General features: G+C 49.4%; 1 protein-coding gene across 1 annotated transcript in view; it reads right to left on the bottom strand.

The window, feature by feature from the left end:
* The window catches only part of LOC119389888 (uncharacterized), a 29,687-nt gene extending 19,867 nt beyond the window's left edge, over positions 1–9,820 (bottom strand). The window contains exon 1 of the mRNA XM_037657303.2: positions 9,730–9,820. The gene's annotated coding sequence lies outside the window, so the exon portion shown is untranslated. The remainder of the gene's footprint in view (positions 1–9,729) is intronic.
* Between the last annotated feature and the right edge of the window lie 637 nt (positions 9,821–10,457).

Genomic DNA, 10,457 nt, shown 5'->3' on the forward strand with positions numbered 1-10,457 from the left:
AAAGGAAGGAAATATAAAAATTCTTGGGTTTTAACGTTCCAAAACCATGATATGATTATGAGGGACGCCGTAGTGGAGGACTCAGGAAAATTTCGACCACCTGGGGTTCTTTAACGCGCACCTAAATCTAAGCACACGGGCCTCAAGCATTTTCGCCTCCATCGAAAATGCGGCCGCCGCGCTAGGATTCGATCTCGCGACCTGCGGGTCAGCAATCCAGCACCATAACCACTAGACCACCGTGGCGGGTAAAGAAAGAAAGAAAGAAAGAAAGAAAGAAAGAAAGAAAGAAAGAAAGAAAGAAAGAAAGAAAGAAAGAAAGAAAGAAAGAAAGAAAGAAAGAAAGAAAGAAAGAAAGAAAGAAAGAAAGAAAGAAAGAATAGTACGTCAGGCGCGCACACGCCGAGTTTCGCTAGCCACACTTTCCACAAGGGCCCCTGAATTTTTTTTTATATTATATATGATGTTGTAATAGAATCAACTTGATGCGGCAATTAATGCAGACGGCGCATATTAACAAAACAAGTGTACACCTTTTGTTAGGCAATTGCAGTCCACTAGTCTTCGTGCGGTTACTAAATTGCTAGTGCGATTATTAATAATTTAGTAACAGACTATAAGAGTTGAAGTTAGTGCTACTCCTGTTTTACTACCTGCAAACACTAAGATGGTAGTGTTTTTGGGTCTAATAAATACTTAGCAATTACCTAGTGGATACGTTTGCCTTTTTTTTTTCTATGTCTGTAGAAGCGCTCTTCACCGTCGAGGTCCTATAAAGGTGGACTTGTTCGAAGTTTGGCGCTCGAAAGCGAGCAACGCTTGAATCGCGTCTCGTCGGAAAAGCTGGACACGAAAGCTGCGTCGTTTTATTTCACGTTCGTGTAATATATCCAAGGCGGCGGAGTCTGGCAACCACAAGGAAGAAGAGTATAATTACTGCTGGCAGAGCAATACGCGGAACACGATCCAGTCTCATCTTTTCTTCCTCAAAACTAACTCGTGTGCCCCAATCTTGATTTGGATTACCGTCGAGTCACCGCAAAGCACGGCATTGTCTTTGCACATCGCGCGTAGCGAAGTGTATCGCTTTATTACCGCGGACGATAGTGTGAAAGAGAAGAGCCGAGTTGGACGGATCATAGTCACAAGCCTGACGATACGCCCAGTACAGGGCAAAGGCCTCTCCTATGCGCACTGCAATCGTGCCTTTGTCGTGTGCACTGCAACGCAGCGAGCAAGCGGGCATGTCAGGTGTTTTGTTTTTGTTCTGTTTTTCGCTGGAATCTGCAAGAAGCGAGAAAACACTCACCCTTAATTTTTGATAAACGTTAGAAGCTGACTAATCAGGTGTTTTGAAAACCGATCTACAACTTTCTAATTGGAATTTTTTATTCAACTTCGCTGCTTTAGAAGTTAATCAAATCAGTCTTACCTAATTATGCAGTTCAGCAGAACACAAAAATTAATGTGACGTACTCCATGCAATAGACAGCAACATGGGTTTGGTAGCGTCGTCATAAAGTGCATAAGACCTATCTTTCAATTCTGGCTAGCCTTAGCTGGGGCCAAGGAGGTTAAAAAAAAATTGCACCCGACATAGCAAGGCCGTAGCGAGAATTTTTTTTCGCGGTTGGGGGGAGAGGGGGCGGGGGTCAACCACCCTTTATTTACGTGCACGCATGCGTTTGTATGTGTGTGTGTATATATATTAATGTAGAAAATCGGGCTAGTTGGAACATATTCATGGCAGCCAGCGCAAACAAGACAAGAGATAGAAGAAAGTACACGAAACATGCGCTGCGCAATGTGATATCATGCGTATATATATACACATACAAAATTGAAAAATTCCGCCCTCCCTTCTTATTCCTCACTCGCTACGCCAATGCTATATAGCATGTGTTAACGGGACTCCTCGTACAACATGACGCATGTATATATATTTTTTTTTTTCGAAGCAGGGTCGAGCACTGGCGTGGCTCTGTGGTAGCACACCTGACTTCCACACAGAAGGCCTGGGTTAGAATCACGCCCGCACCAACGATTTTTATTGTTTATTTACATCTAGTCGTGATTTTTCGCTCACAAACAATGCCGTCAACGCCGAAATTTCGGCGACATGGGCTCTTTAAAGCCGTCACGTTAATATCGGAACAGGCGTACACGCTGACAGCAACTCCGCCAGCTCAGACAACCACTCCCTGCGCATCCGCCAACACGTCACGCTGTGATGCAAATCGCTGGTATTTCCATAACACGCAAGCAGTAGCGAGGGCTTCCTTGCTGATTCACTCATTCCCGACTCTATAGGGGGCGGGACCCGGATTACTGCGGCTGAGTGAAACCCCGGGGAAAATAGAAAGTACGTCCGTATTCCGTTATCTCTATCCACACGTATCTCTATTCACACGTAGACCCTTTGGGGTCGCGAGCGTAAGGGACCTTACTTGGTCTATGTGTCAAGGTGGGACGACTGGAAGGCGAAAGCCTATTTTTTATTCTGAATCGATGTGTCGATCCTGCCCTGCCACCCTCCGAAAGCTTTCTGCATCTAACGGGATTTTCCACTGTCTCCAAGATCAGAGGCACAAACTGTTTTGCACTGCCTCCGTGATCGGGCCACCTTTGACCAAGCTAAGATGTCATGTGACGCACGTTACTGTGACGTCACGATGACGTCGCAATCTTTGGCGATCTGTGACATCTTGATGACGTCATCATGTGATGCTGATTTTTTGCATAACTTGTTTCGACGCCGACGACGGGAGACGTCAACGCGGGACGCCGGTCAATTTTCGCGTTTGATGAGGCATACAAGGCTTTCGCCTTAAAAACGTCTCTAGCCTAATTCATAACGTTCGGAGACAGAGTGAAATGAAAAGAAAAATTTACGTCCTAGTCCAGCACAAAGTGCAAGAAAGTCTTGCGCGATGGTACAGTAATTGCGGTGCTCGGCTGCTAACCAGAAGGTCGCGGCTTCGATCCCGGCCGCGGTGGTCGCATTTCGATGGTGGCGAAATGCTAGAGGCCCGTGTACTGTGCGGTGTCACTGCACTTTAAAGAACACCAGACGATCGAAGCCTCCGGAGCCCTAGCTCCACTAACGGCTTGCCTCATAAACATACCGTGTTTCTGGCACGTAAAGTTTATTAAATTATTACATCGTGGGAGGAGCTCACTGCGCGCTAGTCGCATCTCTCCTGACAGTTTAACAAAGTTTGACCAACCAAATAAGGAAATCTATATGGATTTCTCAGAAAGCAAGGCCAAGTCTTTTGTTTACTTGAAAGCTTTACTTTCTCAAAAATTCGTACGGATTTCCTTGTAGCTTTGTGCCGCAAAACAGGTGAATGTGAGTTTCTTTCCTTTTATAACCCTTTCACCATCTTGTGGCGTTAATTCTGCAGAAGTGATTTGCCGTGGAGAAATCTCTCCCTCAAAATTCTAGGGCCTTACGCGCCAAAACCACGATATGATTATGAGACACGCGGTAGCGGGAGACTGGACCAACATGGGGCTCCTTATAAGACGCGTACAGAAATCCAGGTACGCGGCTGTTTGTATATTTCGCCACCAACGAAGACGCGGCTGCCGTGACTGGGAATCGCACCCGTGTCCTCGAGCTCAGCAGCGTTGAGCTATAGCACGGCGGGTAATTGTTCGAAAGCAGACTGGACAGCCAGCGTAGTACACTCGCCTACAATGACTTGACAAATGCGCGAATGCTGATGCGACAAAGTAGCCAACGAAAATTCGTCGACGTCTCCCATATGACAACACTTGGCAACATTCTCGAGCACGATATCTTCACGCATGCCTGCCTGCCTATCTGCCCGCATGTGCACTTATTATACCTTCGAAAATAGAAAAAAAACTGAAAATACAAGGAATGAGCGCGTTATTCTCTCCTGGTGTACCCCGTCTTTTCGGCCCACTGCTTGACGCCATCAGTATACTCACGTGACGTCAGGAAGAAATACGCTCTATATTGGTCCATATGAGGGATATCAGTTGTGAACTGTCTCTATACCCTGCTTTACCATGCAGTCGTACACCAATTCTGCCTTGTCTCGCATGAACATCGCGCGAGATCAACTTATTTGACTGCGTTTTGCGCGTTTTCGACTGCGCAAGCGGAGATAACAGCGCGTAGTCGAAAAGCGAGAGATCCTGATAAGGCTCAACGCTTAGTGCTGGCATTTCCCACGTGTTTTATGAAGAAATAAGTAGCGAGGAGGGGACAGCGCCTGTCGGAAGGGTAGTGAAGGCGAGAAAAAAGGCACTCTCTCGTCTTTGAACTCGGAGTGGTTTAGGGGCCCTTAAAACATAAAAAAAACTACAAAAGAAAGAAAATATATTCAAAACAGAGATAACTCGTCAACCCCTCTTTCTCAAAATTCTTTCAACCTCGTCACAATTACGGACAACAGCGCACCACAGAGACCACGTGCAACGCATTTCACCTCCTCCGTGCGAGTTGTTTTAACGGTACCATTCAAAGAACTCGCTCATTTTTTTTTTCTGATTACGTCTGACGCGGCTGCTGTAGTTAAGCTTATCCTACGGCGATTCATTCATGACTGAGTCCACTCACTTGCGGCGAATCCAATCCATTCATGGTTTCACACGCAACCGTGCCGGCTAGCGTGCTCGCTCTTTTTCCAAGGATACTGTATACTCGCAGTAACAAATTCGTTCGAGAAAGCGATGCGGCCGCGCTACCGTGGAGATAAGAGCCAGCAGCGGCGACGCCAATCTCTGCCGTGCCGACCAAGCGTCGACCTCTCCTTGCTACCACGTAAGGTTTATTTCTACGCCGACGAAAAATAATAGTTACAGAACGGCCTTTCTTTGCCCGAAGATAAAGAATGTGTCACAAGAAAGACACGTGCGCAGGTAAAGCGTCATTATGTCGCATGATTTAATAATGATCGAAAGGACATGCAAATCTGAACCCACAACATTCTCGGTGCTCGCGATATGATGATGAGGAGGAGAAGAAGGAGCAGGACCTGTAGTAGCACCTTCCTTAGAACGGGGCGGCTACCTCCGCCTCCACTGCGGGAGGTACTGGGTTCGATTACCAGTGTCGCCTGGCGCCCAGCAGTTTTTCTAAAGGGGAGAGAAATACCCCTTCCTGGCGTTCGGAGTTGCGGGAACTAACATCTCGGGAAAGTGACTGCTCCTTTACGCTCTGCTAGTTCACTCGTCTTTTCCTTCCCCCCAACGACCCTGCGCTGTGCAGCCTTGTGGGTTGCAGAAAAATGCGTCTTCCTCAAATCACCACTACGCCAAATGTCATCTTGCCGTTTTCTTTCTTTTATTGCGATTGCAGTCGTGTAAACACTCTAGGCGCATTTCAACGCGATAGCGTTAAAGAGATCGTTTAGCAGAAATTCCGGCGTCAGTGTCGGCGTCGATGGTTGTGAGCCAAAAATCATCATCTTGTCCGTGACCGAAAAACTGAGAAAGATGCAAATAAAATAAATAATTCGGGTTCGAATGAGAATCGAACCCAGGCCGTCTGCGTGGCAAGCAAGTGTTCTACCACGGAGCCACGCTATTTCTTGAAACTGCTCCGGAAAAAAACATTATATGAATGTCATGTAGGGAAAGAGTCTCCTTAACGCATGTAATATTGCGTGGCAGAAGCGTAGAATCGCGCCACGTGTCGAAACATGCGAACTCCGCAACGAGTGGGTGTTTAAAGGTCCACCCATTACAAAGCGCTCAGACATGTTTAATCATCATCAGCAGCAAAAGCGTCAACCAAGTGAACATCTGCGTAGGTCCGCGTGTTGTCTTACGGACGCGGCCCTTCGCTGATTCACAAAAGGAACGATTATGGCGTAGTGGGCACTTAATAACTGTACTTGCAGTAGGCATTTAGGTTACTTTGAAACGGCCAATGTTACGCGCACAGTCGTTCGTTTCCTTACGGCACAGTTGAGGCGCGCATCGAGAACCGAAGCAAGGCTATAGCACTTGACAAGGCGATGCGCACGGGGCCCGATTGCGCTATCGCGTTCTACTCTTGAAAGCGAAGCTCAAACGTCCTCCAAATTTCTTGCCATCGCCGTCGGCGTCATCGTGATGTTCCGTATAAAGTCCAAATTCATAACATCACCCCGCGCGTCGTATGTACTAATGCGCGAGTGAAATCCTTGCGTGGGCTGCCGACGATCGCTGCTCAAGCAGAGAGGAAACGCGCCGGCCGTCTTTCGCCGCGCGAAAGGCACACGGAGATAGGAGGCGGAGGGTAGAGTGCCTCTGGCAGGAAATTCGTACTCTGACCGAACGGACGTGGTCGCCCGCTGTCGCGCGCGCCGTATCTTCAGAGGCGATCGCCAGACGGCTCATAGCTTTGTACGTGTCGTGCTGTCATCGCAAAGTTTGCGTTGAAAGTCACTTCGCTCGCTGCAGAGGCTGCGTTTCCAAAAAGAGTGAGTTGCTAGCCTTACTTCATACAACATTATATTTGTTGCTATCGCATTTATGGCTTCGGCCTCGCGGCGAACTGACTTTTGTTTTAGATTCCCCCCCAGGCGTTTCTTCTATTCTACTCCAGTATCTTAGTTCTCTTGTTTTTATTTATTGATATAAACCACGATTTCAATAAGTACTGTTATCTGCGCCTGTAGTGCGACGGCATTGGCTCTATCTTTTCCCTGCCTTTCTTTTTTCAGCAAGTATTCTAAAGGTCTCCAGCTACCCCCATCGAAAATCGCAGCCTCCGTTTTGAAATGCAGAGCCTCCTCAAGGCTTTTGCTCAAGGCCTCGCCACCGCTCTCTTGCGATCGAGATTCAGTCCACAGCGCGTGCCACGCTCTTCCCGTTTCTTGATTCTTGTGGAGGAGTATGCAACATCCCTTCCGAGATACGAGGAGAGCACGCGGCAGTCCCGTGCATTCAGCAACGACAAGTTGAATGAGGCGGTGTTGCACATACGCATACAGCTGCTACTGCTCAACTTAGAGCAAGTGCGCGCGGAGGTGCGCGGCAGATCGCGCGTCGATCTTATCGACGATGCGCGCCGCGACACCGCCTCCATTTTCTCGCGCCCTACTGCTGCAAGACGCGCGCCGCCAAGCCACCGCGAAACGTTCCATCCGCCACTCGCAAACCCCACCGCGTGGCGGCCTGACGTCTTCTTCTCTTTCGTCTGGCGTCTCCATTCTCGGTCGGACGGGCGCGCCAACGGCGGCCCACGATTAGATTCCTCACCATTTTAAGCATCCCATCCGCTTCGCCGCGGTTAGACGGCGGCCTCTAGGAGACCGAAAATGAGTAGCGTGATTGGCGATAGCATGTCTATTTGTCTGTCGCTCTCTCTCTCTTGGCTTCATCGCTCGCTCAAGCATGTAACATCGCGGTCGTGTGCTGTGGTGTGGTCGCGTAATATGAAGCATTGGCGTGCGCACTGGATGGGGCCAGGGAAGTCATGCCCCCCTCCCCTCTCTGCTCCCCCTCCTCACAACCTTGTGGGGTACAGAGGGAGGGAGAGCACAAATACGGTATTCAAAGCTTTATTAGTTTAAATGGGGGAGGGGGGATATCTCCTCTATCGGGCATGACCCGTCGTGGTTTAATTTGCAGGTTTATGGCCATACAGGTTCTTGACGATAATGGCGGCCGAGGACCCCAGATCTTGCATTCCAAGATTCTGTTTACTTCCCGCCGTCACCCCCGGAAAGCCCGGGACCAAAGGCAGGCCGTCGTGAGAGGCAGTTCATCGCTTCATTTTCATTTTTGCACTCATCGCGAAGCTTGTTTTTTTTTTTTCGGACACTACCACTAAGGAGGGGGGAGGGGGGGCGGACTGCGGTGATACTTGCCCCCCCCCCTCTCCTAATGAAAAACCCTGGGCACGCCTACAGCTACGCATACGCATTTCATTGTTCGCCGAGTAGCCCACAGTATTCACTGCGAATGCTAGGGAGGCTTCGTAGCAAAACACGTGTCGACTATCACACCGGCCACCGCTCCGAAGCTCTATATACGGTATAAGGCTAGCCCGGTGTATGAGCTCTCAGGAGATATGCACAGGGCCTGTGCGACCGGCTTATCGTCCAGGCGGGGACCTTAAGCCAAAACAAAATGTATATATATAGCACACGGAGAATATAGAGTCACGTAGCTGCTCGCGAAGCACACGTGCCCATGTAGTGTGGCGTGCGCGTTTTGTTGGACGGGCTGTTACATGGGGGCCCTGCAGCCGCAGTAACACGTGGCCCTCGCGCCTATGCAATTCCGCACTATATGCATGGACTATGCATTTCCGTCATGGCGATTAAGCCAGTTACCCTGACCTTCTGTCACTGAGAACGAGGTCGCCGGTTTGATGCCCAGCAATGGCGGCCGACATTCGATTGGGAAAGTTCAGAAAACGGCTAGGCACATCCAGGGGCGGTGCCAGTATTTTTTTAGGCCCGGGGGGGGGGGGGGCAAAGAGGGGGCAGGCGAAAATGCTCGGGCGTGGGGGGAAGGGGCGGCCGCCCTTGAGCATATCGTAATGAAATAAACATATCCTCAAAGCAAGAACCGCAATACAGCGTTCACCATTCGGAGGCAGTGGGATATACAAGAGATTGATGGAAGTATACAGTGCACTCCGTAGGCAAGAGACGTCGCATCTTGACTCTTAAGTCAAAATCATAACAGCAAGTTATACTTATGCATCTACGAATAAATTAGCATGTCGTCAGTGCACAAGGCGACGCTCGGCAGCGGAAAGGGAGCAGGCTATACTCTTAACGTCCCCTTCTTCCCTGTCGCTGCGATTACATACACCTCAGGCGCAACTTCGTGTATGTCTGAGCAAATCGTACGTTTTATACGATTATACGTATTTCAGGGATGGACTATTGATTCAGGCGCGTAAATATGCGAGTACAAGTATTTCGAGATGGACGCCGCTGTCCCGAGAGCATCAGTCCCGAAAATAATAGCCGACTATACTGCCCTGTTCTCTTGTGTCGACAATGGTTTGAATAAGAACGTCGAAGGACATATATGTGTGCATTTTATGAACTATCGCTTTCGTGCCTTTCGAGCATAAGGCGAGTCAGTGCTGTACGTCGAAATTCCGCGGCCGCCACACTTAAACGTTTCGATCAGCACCAACCGAAACCCAGGGCTCGCGTCAGCCAATCCGTTGCGGGAGTCGGCTATACCTTGGCGATCATTGGCGAACTATGGAGTACCTCTCAGTTTGCTTGTCTTCTTTGATTCAGTGACCTAACCGACAGATTTGTCTACATATTTGTCTGTAGCCGTGGAATGCGAGACGTGCAGAAGTCATCCTACCAACTCCAAAGCTGGCGAGATGCACGCGAAGCTTCCCCCGGGGGGGCGTCCATCTTGTCTGCATGACGCGGATACGCGTATAGTTATCTTTCTCAAACCATTGTTTTTGAACAGTCTGATCGGACTCACTCCTTATGGCGAAGCTTGCAGCGCACAATGAGGGCGACGGAATAAGAAAGTGAAGACATGACGATGCGCTTACTTCCAACAGACTCCGTTGCTGAGTCTATTGGAATTGAGCGCATCGTCCTGTCTTTACTTTCTTCGTCCGTGTACGTCATTGTGCGCTGCAAGTTTCGCCATACCGACAAGCACATTCTTACATCTTTCCACTCTTCTACGTTGGTGCATCCTTGTGTTTCCAAAACTAATTCACTCACCGGGCCTTTCGCAGCTCAACAGCGAACGATTAAAGGCACTCACGTTCGCCGTGGCCGATGTCCGAGCTTAGTCGAGTCGGTTTGCTCCGATCCAAGTCCAGTCGCGCTCAACAGGCAGCCACCGTTGACACCGCTTCTTTTATGCAGACGCTCAGACGCTATAGCCCTTACGCAATCGCTTAATTTTTCTGTTCCTCCCTTTTGTTTTGTTTTCATTCACGCTAAAAAGAACGAATCACGCTCATACTTCCCTCTAGCGCTTCCCATACCACAAGTGACGTCACCACGCGCTCATTTAGTGACGCTGCGGAGCAGACGCCCAGGGGCCAACGGCGAAGCCGTCTGGAACATCAACCCTCCTGCCAATCTTCTACATTGCGGTTCGTCTAGAACGTGACGTCATTGAAGAATGGAAGTCGACGATTTGCTGCGGCGAGGGTCAGGACACGCCTCCCCCTCGAAGGAAGCAGTGCGGCGAAGCCTCCCGACCGAAGCATGGTTCGGGCTCTCTCGATAACGTTCTTCAAGACAGACAAAGCAGAACGAATGAAATGACCGAATGGGGACGTCATACGGGCCGTTCGAGCGGTTCCCCGCGTATGCTCGATTAGCCATAAGAATCTTTGTTGTTTACTCTGAGCGGCAAAACACTTTCCAGAAACGCTAGAATATCAGACCAGGCAATATAGCGTAGTCCGCATAGAGTGAGCCGCGATTTCATTTTCTTCGCAGACCTTCTTCGCATGTAGCGGAGTGGACGCGTCCACTGTG

This window comes from Rhipicephalus sanguineus, chromosome 4 (genome assembly GCF_013339695.2).
Source record: "Rhipicephalus sanguineus isolate Rsan-2018 chromosome 4, BIME_Rsan_1.4, whole genome shotgun sequence".
In the NCBI taxonomy this organism is placed as follows: Eukaryota; Metazoa; Arthropoda; class Arachnida; order Ixodida; family Ixodidae; genus Rhipicephalus; species Rhipicephalus sanguineus.